Genomic DNA, 12,718 nt, shown 5'->3' on the forward strand with positions numbered 1-12,718 from the left:
CGAAAGTGGATTACAAATAATAGCTGATACCAACCCACGAAGACCTAAAAATAACACAACTGAAAACTGGAGGCAGACAACACCGAGCCTAGACTCAATCAACTCTACAAATAAAAAAAAAAGAAGAAGAAGATGAGAAAACAAAGGAGTGCAATCCAAATGAAACCACAAGAGACACTTTCGAGAGATGAACTGAGTGATATGGAAATAATTAAACTTCCAGATGCGGAGTTCAAAATAATGATTGTAAGGATGCTTAGGGATCTTAGAACAACAATGGAGGGGGAGTTTGAAAACCTAAATAAAGAAATAGCAAGTATAAAAAAGAATCAGTTGGAGACGACAAATACAATATCAGAAATAAAGACCACAATGGAAGGAATTAAAAACAGGATAGATAGAGCAGAGGATCGAATCAGCGAGTTAGAAGACAACTGGAATGAAGGCATGAAAGCAGAGAAGAAAAGAGAAAAAAGACTCAAAAAGTCAGAGGAAACTCTTAGAGAGCTCTGTGACAACATGAAGAGAAATAACATCCGCATCATAGGGGTTCCTGAAGAAGAAGAAAAAGAACAAGGGATAGAGACTTTGTTCAATCATATCATAGCTGAAAACTTCCCTAAATTAATGCAAGAGAAACTCTCACAAATCCAAGAAGCACAGAGGACTCCATTAAAGAGAAACCCAAAGAAACCTACACCAAGACACATCATAATTAAAATACCAAAGCTAAGCGATAAAGAGAAAATATTAAAAGCTGCAAGAGAAAAAAAAAGTTATCACCTACAAAGGAGCCCCCATAAGGATGACATCTGACTTCTCAACAGAAACACTTGAGGCCAGAAGGGAATGGCAAGAAATATTCAAAGTAATGCAGAACAAGAACCTACAACCAAGACTACTTTATCCAGCAAGGCTATCGTTTAAAATTGAAGGAGAAATAAAAAGCTTCCCAGACAAAGAACAACTCAAGGAATTCATTACAACCAAACCAATGCTGCAGGAAATATTAAGGGGCCTGGTGTAAACAGATAAAGTGGGAAAAGAATACAGAAAAAAAAAGAAAAAGGAATACACCTTTAAAGAAGAAAATGGCAATAAACAACTACATATCAATAATAACCTTAAATGTAAATGGATTAAATGATCCAATCAAAAGACATAGGTTAGCTGCGTGGATAAGAAAACAGGACCCATACATATGTTGTCTACAAGAGACACACCTTAGAACAAAAGACACACACAGATTGAAGGTAAAAGGATGGAAAAAAATGTTTCATGCAAATGGAAATGAAAAAAAAGCTGGGGTAGCAATACTTATATCAGACAAATTGGACTTTAAAACAAAGGATATAGTAAGAGATAAAGAAGGCCACTACATAATGATAAAGGGAGTAATCCAACAGGAAGATATAACTATTATAAATATCTATGCACCTAATATAGGAGCACCCAAATATATAAAACAGACTTTGATGGATTTAAAGGGCGAGATCAACAGCAATACTATAATAGTAGGGGATTTCAATACCCCACTGACATCACTAGATAGATCCTCAAGAAAGAAAATTAACAAAGAAACAGCAGACTTATTGGAAACACTAGATCAACTCGATTTAATAGATATCTTCAGAACCTTTCACCCTAAAGCAGCAGAATATACAAATTTTGAGAGCACTTTTGTGCCCTAACATGTGGTCTATCCTAGAGAATGTAACATGAGCACTTGAAAAGAATGTATATTCTGCTGCTTTAGGGTGAAAGGTTCTGAAGATATCTATTAAATCGAGTTGATCTAGTGTTTCCAATAAGTCTGCTGTTTCTTTGTTAATTTTCTTTCTTGAGGATCTATCTAGTGATGTCAGTGGGGTATTGAAATCCCCTACTATTATAGTATTGCTTTTGATCTCGCCCTTTAAATCCATCAAAGTCTGTTTTATATATTTGGGTATGTGAAGACACATGTAGCCCCATGTTCATTGCAGCACTGTTCACAGTGGCCAAGACATGGAAACAACCAAAAAGCCCTTCAATAGAAGACTGGATAAAGAAGATGTGGCACATATACACTATGGAATACTACTCAGCCATAAGAAATGATGACATCAGATCATTTACAGCAAAATGGTGGGATCTTGATAACATTATAAGGAGTGAAATAAGCAAATCAGAAAAAAACAAGAACTACATGATTCCATACATTGGTGGAACATAAAAATGAGACTAAGAGACATGGACAAGAGTATGGTGGTTACCAAGGGTGGGGGGGGAGGGAGGACATGGGAGGGAGGGAGGGAGAGTTAGGGGGAGGGGGAGGGGCACAGAGAACTAGATAGAGGGTGACGGAGGACAATCTGACTTTGGGCGAGGGGTTTGCAACATAATTTGATGACAAAATAACCTAGACATGTTTTCTTTGAATATATGTACCCTGATTTATTAATGTCATCCCATTACCATTAATAAAAATTTATTAAAAAAAAAAAAAAAAAAAAAGACTGAAATCATATCAAGCACTTTCTCCGATCACAACGGCATGAAACTAGAAATGAATCACAGCAGAAAAGCTCAAAAATTCTCAAACACATGGAAACTAAATAGCAGGGTGTTAAATAATGAATGGATTAAGAATGAGATCAAAGAAGAAATAAAGAAATTCCTAGAAACGAATGACAATGAGCATACAACAACTCAAAATTTATGGGACACAGCGAAAGCAGTGCTGAGAGGGAAGTTCATAGCACTACAGGCACACTTTCAGAAGCTAGAAAAAGCTCAAATAAACAACTTAACCCTGCATCTAAAAGAATTAGAAAAAGAACAGCAAGTAAAGCCCAAATGTAGTAGAAGGAAGGAAATAATAAAGATCAGAGCAGAAATAAATGACATAGAGGCTAAAGAAACAATACAGAGGATCAATGAAACTAGAAGCTGGTTCTTTGAAAAGGTAAACAAGATTGATGCACCTTTAAGTAGACTCACCAAGAAAAAGAGAGAGAGGACTCAAATAAATAAAATTAGAAATGAGAGAGGAGAAATAACAACTGACACAACAGAAATACAAAATATTGTAAGAAAATACTATGAAGAACTGTATGCCAAAAAACTAGACAACCTAGATGAAATGGACAAATTCCTTGAAACGTACAATCTTCCAAAAATCAATCTGGAAGAATCAGAAAACTTAAACAGACCAATTACACCAAAGGAGATCGAAACAGTTATCAAAAAACTCCCAACAAAGAAAAGTTCGGGGCCCGATGGCTTCACAACGGAATTCTACCAAATATTCAAAGAAGAACTAACTCCTATCCTTCTCAAACTATTTCAAAAAATTCAAGAGGAAGGAAGACTTCCAAACTCCTTTTATGAGGCGAGCATAATTCTGATTCCAAAACCAGGCAAAGACCACACAAAGAAAGAAAATTATAGGCCAATATCTCTGATGAATATAGATGCTAAAATCCTCAACAAAATATTAGCAAACCGGATCCAACAATATATGGAAAAAATCATACACCATGATCAAGTGGGATTTATTCTGGGGAGGCAAGGCTGGTACAATATTCGTAAATCAATCAATGTGATTCATCACATAAACAAAAAGGAGAAAAACCATATGATAATTTCAATAGATGCAGAAAAAGCATTTGATAAAATCCAGCACCCATTCATGATCAAAACTCTCAGCAAAGTGGGAATACAGGGAACATACCTCAACATGATAAAAGCCATCTATGAGAAACCCACAGCCAACATCATACTCAATGGGCAAAAATTAAAAGCAATACCCTTAAGATCAGGAACAAGGCAGGGGTGCCCCCTTTCACCACTCTTATTTAACATAGTCCTGGAAGTCCTAGCCACAGCAATCAGACAAGAAGAAGAAATAAAAGGTATTCAAGTTGGAAAAGAAGAAGTAAAACTATCATTATTTGCAGATGATATGATATTGTATATAGAAAACCCTAAAGTCTCAGTCAAAAAACTACTGGACCTGATAAATAAATTCAGCAAAGTGGCAGGATATAAAATCAATACTCAGAAATCAGAAGCATTTTTATACACCAACAATGAACAGTCAGAAAGAGAAATTAAGGAAACAATCCCCTTCACAATTACAACCAAAAAAATAAAGTACCTAGGAGTAAACTTAACCAAGGAGACTAAAGACTTGTACTCGGAAAATTACAAAACATTGATAAAAGAAATCAAGGAAGATACTAACAAGTGGAAGCATATACCGTGCTCATGGTTAGGAAGAATAAACATCATTAAAATGTCTATATTACCCAAAGCAATTTATAAATTCAATGCAATACCAATTAAAATACCAATGACATACTTCAAAGATATAGAACACATATTCCAAAAATTTATATGGAACCAAAAAAGGACACGAATAGCCTCAGCAATCTTAAAAAACAAGAATAAAGTGGGAGGTATCACACTTCCTGATATCAAGTTATACTACAAGGCCATTGTACTCAAAACAGCCTGGTACTGGCATAAGAACAGGCATATAGATCAATGGAATAGAACAGAGAACCCAGAAATAAACCCACAGTTCTATGGACAACTGATATTTGACAAAGGAGGTAAGGAAATACAATGGAGTAAAGACAGCCTCTTTAACAAATGGTGTTGGGAAAATTGGACAGCTACCTGCAAAAAAATGAAACTAGATCACCAGCTTACACCACTCACAAAAATAAACTCAAAATGGATAAAAGACTTGAATGTAGGCCGTGAAACCATAAGCATCTTAGAAGAAAACATAGGCAGTAAGCTCTCCGACATCTCTCGGAGAAATATATTTGCTGATTTATCTCCACGGGGAAGTGAAATAAAAGACAGGATAAACAAATGGGACTATATCAAACTAAAAAGCTTTTGCACAGCTAAAGACAACAAGAACAGAATAAAAAGACAAACTACACAATGGGAGAACATATTTGACAATACGTCTGATAAGGGGTTAATAACCAAAATTTATAAAGAACTTGTAAAACTCAACACCAGGAAGACAAACAACCCAATCCAAAAATGGGCAAAAGAGATGAATAGACACTTCTCCAAAGAGGACATACAGATGGCCAATAGGCATATGAAAAAATGCTCAACATCACTAATCATTAGAGAAATGCAAATTAAAACCACAATGAGATATCACCTTACACCAGTCAGAATGGCGCTTATCAACAAAACAACACAGAATAAGTGCTGGCGAGGATGTGGAGAAAAGGGGACCCTCCTGCACTGCTGGTGGGAATGCAGACTGGTGCAGCCACTGTGGAAAACAGTATGGAGATTCCTCAAAAAACTGAAAATCGAACCGCCATTTGACCCAGCTATCCCACTTTTAGGAATATACCCCAAGGACACCATAGAACGGCTCCAAAAGGAGAAATGCACCCGCATGTTTGTGGCAGCATTGTTCACAATAGCGAAGATCTGGAAACAGCCCAAGTGTCCGTCAGAGGACGAGTGGATTAAAAAACTTTGGTACATATATACTATGGAATACTACTCAGCCATAAGAAATGATGACATCGGATCATTTACAATAACATGGATGGACCTTGATAACATTATACGGAGTGAAATAAGTAAATCAGAAAAAAAACTGAGATGAATCCATACATAGAAGGGACATAAAAATGAGACTCAGAGACATGAACAAGAATGTGATGGCAACAGGGGCGGGGGGGGTTGGGGGAGGGGGGAGGGGGTGAAGAAGGAGAGAGGGGTTAGGGGAGGGGAGGGGCACAAAGAAAACCAGATAGAAGGTGACAGAAGACAATTTAACTTTGCGGGAGGGGTATACAGCACAATCAAATGTCAAAATAATCTAGAGATATTTTCTCTCAACATATGTACCCTGATTTATCAATGTCACTGCATTAAATTTAATAAAAAATATTAATATTTAAAAAATAAATAAAAGTTTTATTGAAACAAATGAAAATGAACATACAACAACCCAAAATCTATGGGACACAGCAAAAGCAGTCTTAAGAAGGAAGTTCATAGCATTACAGGTGTACCTTCAGAAGTAATAAAAGTCTCAAATAAACAATTTAACCCTGCACCTAGAAGAACTAAAAAAAAAAAAAAAAAAAAAAAAAAAAAGAACCACAAACAAAGTCAAGAGTAAGTAGAAGGAAGGAAATAGTAAAGATCAGAGAGTAAATAAATGGCAGAGTCAAAAAATAAAAAAATACAAAAGATTAATGAAACCAAGAGCTAGTTCCTTCAAAAGGTAAACAAGATTGATGAACCTTTAACTAGACTCATCAAGAAAAGAGAGAGAACCCAAATAAATAAAATTAAAAATGAAAGAAGAGAAGTAACAACTAAAAATTAAATAGTTTTGGTTATTTTCAAATAAATTTGGTAATCACTTAAAATATATAATAAATTCTTACTAAACTGCAAAAAAATAAAAATCAGCACCATAAGAAAGAATGTACATTCCAGCAATAGAAAAACATTTCTTTTTCCTTTTAATTGAATTTATTAGGGTGACACTGGTTAACACAGTTAACAAAATTATACAGGTTTCAAGTGCACAATTCCACAACATGTCTATACACTGTATTGTTTGTTCATAACCCCATGTCAAGTTTCTATCACCATTTATCCCACCTATACCCTCTGCCACCTCCCGTCACCCTCTTCCCCCAGGAAATCACCACATTGTGATCAGTGTTCATGGGCTTTTTCTCTCTTTTTTTTTTTTTTTTTGTTTCTTGCTTAATCCCTCCAGTCCCCACTCAACCCCCCAACCCCATCCCCTGAAATCTGTCAGCCTGAGCCAGTAAGAAAAAAACAAATATCATATGATTTCACTCATATGTGGAAGCTAATGAACAAAATGAACTAACAAGCCAAACAAAGATAAACTCATAATAGAAAAATTAATTTTTGAAGACAAATTGCTTAAGTCAAAAGGAACTGATGAATTCAGTAGAAACTCTTTCAAACTTCTTAGGCCACATATTATTTGCTTCAAACTTTCTAAATATAAAAATGAAAGTATGCCACCATTGTAATGTATAAGAAAGATATGGTGTTATTCTAAAAACTGAGAAGGAAAATATCAAATGAAGGAATTATAGTCTGATCTCACAAAAAAAATGGTGTATGTTTTTGTATGTTTATGTATATTTGAATGATATATTATTCCAACTCTATGTGTGTAGCCTGAATAAAATATTAATTCATATAATACTGAACACCATTTTTTAAAGTAAGAAATATGATTAATCCTATTTATTTCATAAGCACAGGCTAGTATAATGTGTTAATGGGAAATATATATATATATTAATTAAACCCCAAGCTTAATTAATGCACAGTCATTTAATGTTTCTATTAACTGTTGTGGATGGAATCTCATTTCATTTTTTAGTTATTCATTATATTAAATATGCATTTAATTTATTTTTGTAGATATACTTCACTCCACATTCTGATGAACTCTTTATTACCTCTGGTAATTTTTTGGTTGACTTCTTTGGATTTTCTGAGTATGTATTCACGTCATAAGCAAAAAATAATTTTTAATATCTTCATATTCTAAATGTACCTTCAATTCCTTTTTTCTCTGTGATAACCATAGTCAGTATCTCATTAAAAGAGAATGGCAAATAAAAGAAGAAAAATAATTAGCATTTGTGGAGTACTATTTTTGCTTTCCCTAATTTTATAGGGAGTAATTTCAGAAATACTTCTCCATTAAATATATTGTTGATTCTGTTTATTTAATTGTGCCTTTTTTATATTATGAAGGAAAACATTTAATTTTGCTAACCAAGAAAATATATTGGATGCTATCAGGGTTTCTTGGCTGCTATTGAAACATAATTTAAAATATTTCCCATAGCCTGACCAGGCGGTGGCGCAGCGGATAGAGCGTCGGACTGGGATGCAGAAGACCCAGGTTCGAGACCCCAAGGTCGCCAGCTTGAGCGAGGGCTTATCTGGTTTGAGCAAAAGCTCACCAGCTTGAGCCCAACGTCCCTGGCTCGAGCAAGATGTTATTTGGTCTGCTGAAGGCCCACGGTCAAGGCACATATGAGAAAGCAATCAATGAACAAGTAAGGTGTCACAATGAGGAACTAATGATTGATGCTTCTCATCTTTCCGTTCCTGCCTGTCTGTCCCTATCTATCCCTCTCTCTGACTCTCTCTGTCCCTGTAAAAAAAATAAAAATAAAAATCTTAAATTTAAAAAAATATATAAGTACTATGGCAATGGAGAACTGAATCATTGCCAGCTGGCTACATATGTGGTAAAGAAAAAAAAAAAAAACCTTACACCCATGTCTTACACTGTACAGTTGCAATTAATTTTACATATTAGTCAAAGATTTAAATTATGTAGTATATTTTGTTAAATTATAAAGTTAAATTATATTTTAAAAATCAAAATTCATTGTCAGCAGAGGTCAGACAAACAAGGCTAGTATCTGAGAATAAAATACATTCATAATATTGGAGCAAGACAGATTCAAATAAAGGCAATGTGGAAGAAATCAGCCAGGCAGACTAATGAATCTGGGGCTAAGAGATGGCAATCCAGGTAACCAGGAAACATTAGGTTCAGGCAAGAAGGGTAGTTGTTGGTGATCTGATAGACTGGCAAAGAACAGCAATATGAATGACAATGCAGATAAGTACTATTTGGACAGGTAGTTGATGTCTGGTGTTGTGGCAGCAGGTTCTTTAGTCCCTGTTGCTAGTCTGGGATTTAGAATCCGAATTCAAGTTTTTAAGGCAAAGCCCCGTCTTAGAAGAATAGAGAACTAGGTAGATTATGCCAAACTAGAGGCCCTGCCATAGAACTGTTGTGCAAACTATAGAACAATTATAGGAGTGAGGCAGAAAACAAGTTAATAGAAAAAGGATTGATTTCGTCCAGGCTTTGGATTCCAACTGTAAGAAGGAATGTACCCTAAAATTTAATTATGTAGAAAAGACAAGCTTAATGTACTTGGCTATTTCTACTATATTTAGCTCTCCCCTCAGTAAGCAAGACAGTGACCCTGCTAGGAATACCAGTCCAACTGAGATATCAGGAAGAATGCCTTCTTACGATGTATGCCATGTTAGCTTTTTCAACATTAAAAACGTTTCCTGTGGTCTGACCTGTGGTGGTGCAGTGAGTAAAGCGTTGACCTGGAACACTGAGGTTGCCAGTTTAAAACCCTGGGCTTGCCAGGTCAAGGCACATATGGGAGTTGGTGCTTCCTACTCCTCTCAACTTCTCTCTCTTTATCTCTCTCTCTCTCTCTGGTCCTCTCTAAAAAATGGAATAAATAAATTCTTAAAAAAAAACAAAAAAAAGAATTTATAGAGGTGGGAGATAGTGAACAAAGTAGCTCACTATAAAATGCCATTTTATTCTAGCTTTGGAAGGAGATATATTTCTGACTTTTGAAGAAACAGAGTATACCATCACATAAAAGATAATGTATTCAAATGCCTTAAAAAAACTGTTAAGCTATGAACTGTAATAAAAAAGAAATATCAAAAGAAAGCACCATAATGGGAAAACTTCATGAGAAAAATGTAACTGATAAAGGTTCACTATCCAATTTGAATAAAACATTAATGCATATATATCAGGCTGATATTTAAATTCTACTTGATAAGTTAACAAAGAAGGTGAATGGGCAGTTCACATAAAAATGAATTAAAATAGGATATCATGTAAAAAAGATAAAGCCTCAATAGAAATTAAATTAATACAAATTAAAACAAAAGTACCATTGCTTATTTAACTGACATAAACACATATAGTTTATAAATTCAATTGCTAGAGGAAATTTGGAGAAATGAGTGACCTTATACGTAGCTATTGTCTCTGTAAATTGATTGAGTTTGGCAGAAGGGTAATTTGGATACATACGAAAAGAAAAAATTTCTCCTAGTAATTCCATTGTACGGAATATACCCCACAAGAAATAATTAGAAAAATGATTTGTACTATGATTCTCTTGGCCATGCTCTGCTCAACTATAAAAGAAAAGTAGACAAGAGTCCAAATGACATTTGTTACTGATACGGTAACAAAGAGGTTTCTATAGGCATTATAAGTGACAAATGTAAGAAATTTGTTGTTGTATATAATTACATATGTAAAAGTTATGTGGAAAAAATCAGAGCATAAAATAGTGCATACACTACAATACAGTCATGTTAATAGGTGTAAGACAATTTCTAATTTTCTGTTTCTTCTGTCAGATTTGGAAAGGTGTATATTCCTAGGAATCACTCCATTACATCTAAATTTTCAAGTTTACTGTGATAAAGTTGTCCATATATATATATATATATTACATTTAAAAATCTACTAGGGACTGACCAGGCGGTGGTGCAGTGAATAGAGCCTCAGACTGGGTCGTGAAGGACTCATCTTCGAAACCTGGAGTCGCTAGCTTGAGCGTGGACTCATCCGGCTTGAGGATGGGCTCACCAGCTTGAGCAAGGGATTGCAGGTTTGAGCGTGGGATCATAGACATGACTCCATGGCCATTGGCTGGAGCCCAAAGGTTGCCACCTTGAAGCCCAAGGGTGCTGGATTGAGCAAGGGGTCACTCAGTCTCTGTAGCCCCCGGTCAAGGCACATATGAGAAAGCAATCAATGAACAACTAAGGAGCTGCAACGAAGAATTGATGCTTCTCACCTCTCTCTTTTCTTGTCTGTCTGTCCCTTTCTCTGACACTCTGTCTCTGTCTCTGTCAAAAATAAAAATAACAAAAAAACCAAATATCTACTGGAATGTTTCTCTTTTCATCCCTGATACTGGTTATTTGTGCCTTCCTTGGGCTTTTCTAGACAGTGTTGGTAGAAGTTTATTTTACTAGTTTTTTCAAACAACAAACTTTTGGCTTTGTTGAATATGTAAAAACTTCATATTCATTCATATTTAAAAACTTTTTTTTCATATATAGAAACTTAATGACCAATGAAGGTGAAGGCTTTGGGGATTGCTTAGGACATGAGAATAGAGCCTTCATAATTTGATTTATAGTTTTATGAAAATGACTTCACAGATCTCCCAAGGCCTCTTTCACCATGTGAGATTATAGCAAAGAGAGGATCATTTTTGATTACTACTATATTTATGCTCTTATCTTAATTTTCTTTCATTTATATTTCTTGAGTTTAATTTAAGGTACTTATTCTAGCCTCATGAAATGGATGTTTATATCATTGTTTTCAGTCTGTCTTCCTTATAATCTATATGTGTGGATACGAATACCCCATTAACCACAGCTACATTTCATGAGTGTTGATATATATTTTCACTGCCATTCAATTAAAATATTTTCAAATTCCTATAATGTTTTTCTTTGACTTATGAATTATATAAAAGTATACTGTTAATTTTGTAAATAAATAATGATTTACTGCTTATCATTTTACTATTAACTTCAAGCTTTATTCTAATGTGATCAAAACATATCTCATATAATTTAAATCCACTGAAATTTATTCAGACTTGCATTATGGTACAGCATCTGGTCATTTTAGGAAAGATCTCTATACATAATTAAAATGACTGTGTAGTTTGTAAGTTTTAGATGTAGTGCTCTGTACATTCAGTGGTATGTTAGTACATATTTAACTGGATCTCAAACAAGCAGATACCTGGATGTTTATTGTTGGCCAATTTCCATCGTGTGAATGCTTCTACCATAGTCAAATACAAGCTATTAACATAAGCTCAATGAATGCAGAGTTGGAAAGAGATGCACATGTACAACTCTCATAAGTCAATATGAGTTTTACCAGTATATCACTATATATACATCTTATCAGGTCAAGTTATTAATTGTGTAGTTCAATATTCTATATTCTTACTGATTATTTATTGCTATGGATTAAATATCTGTGTCACCCTATACATACATAAGAACTTTTTTTTCATATGTAGAAACTTATTGACCACCTGACCAGGCGGTTGTGCAGTGGATAGAGCATCAGACCGGAATATGGAGGACCCAGGTTCGAGACCCCGAGGTTGCCAGCTTGAGCACAAGCTCATCTGGTTTGAGCAAGGCTCATCAGCTTGAGCCCAAGGTCGCTGGCTCAAGCAAGGGGTCACTCGGTCTGCTGTAGCCCCGCAGTCAAGGCACATATGAGAAAGCAATCAATGAACAACTAAGGTGCCGCAACGAAAAACTGATGATTGATGCTTCTCATCTCTTTCCGTTCCTGTCTGTCCCTATCTATCCCTCTTTCTGATTCTCTCTCTGCCTCTGTAAAAAAAAAAAAAAAAAGAAACGTAATGACCAATGTGTTAGAAGTTAATGGCTCTGGGGGTTGCTTAGGTCATGAGGGTGAAGTCATCCTAATTTGATTAGCAGTTTTATGAAAATGACTTCAGAGATATCCCAAGACCCCTTTCACCATGTGAGATTATAGCAAGAAGATGGCCATCTGTAAGGAAGTGGGCCCTGAACAATCACCAAAACTGCTGTTGCCCTGATCTTTGCTTTCCCAGCCTCCAGGACTATGAGAAATAAATGCTTGTTTTTTATAGGTCATCCAGTGTATGTTATTTTGTTATACCACCCTGAATTAACTAAGACATTTATTTTCTTATTCAACTATTTATCAAGAAAAATGTGTAAAATCTCTCACTATGATTGTGGATTTGCCAAATTTCCCTTCTACTCCTGTCAATTTATGTTTTATATATTT

This window comes from Saccopteryx bilineata, chromosome X (assembly GCF_036850765.1).
Source record: "Saccopteryx bilineata isolate mSacBil1 chromosome X, mSacBil1_pri_phased_curated, whole genome shotgun sequence".
NCBI classification, from domain to species: Eukaryota; Metazoa; Chordata; class Mammalia; order Chiroptera; family Emballonuridae; genus Saccopteryx; species Saccopteryx bilineata.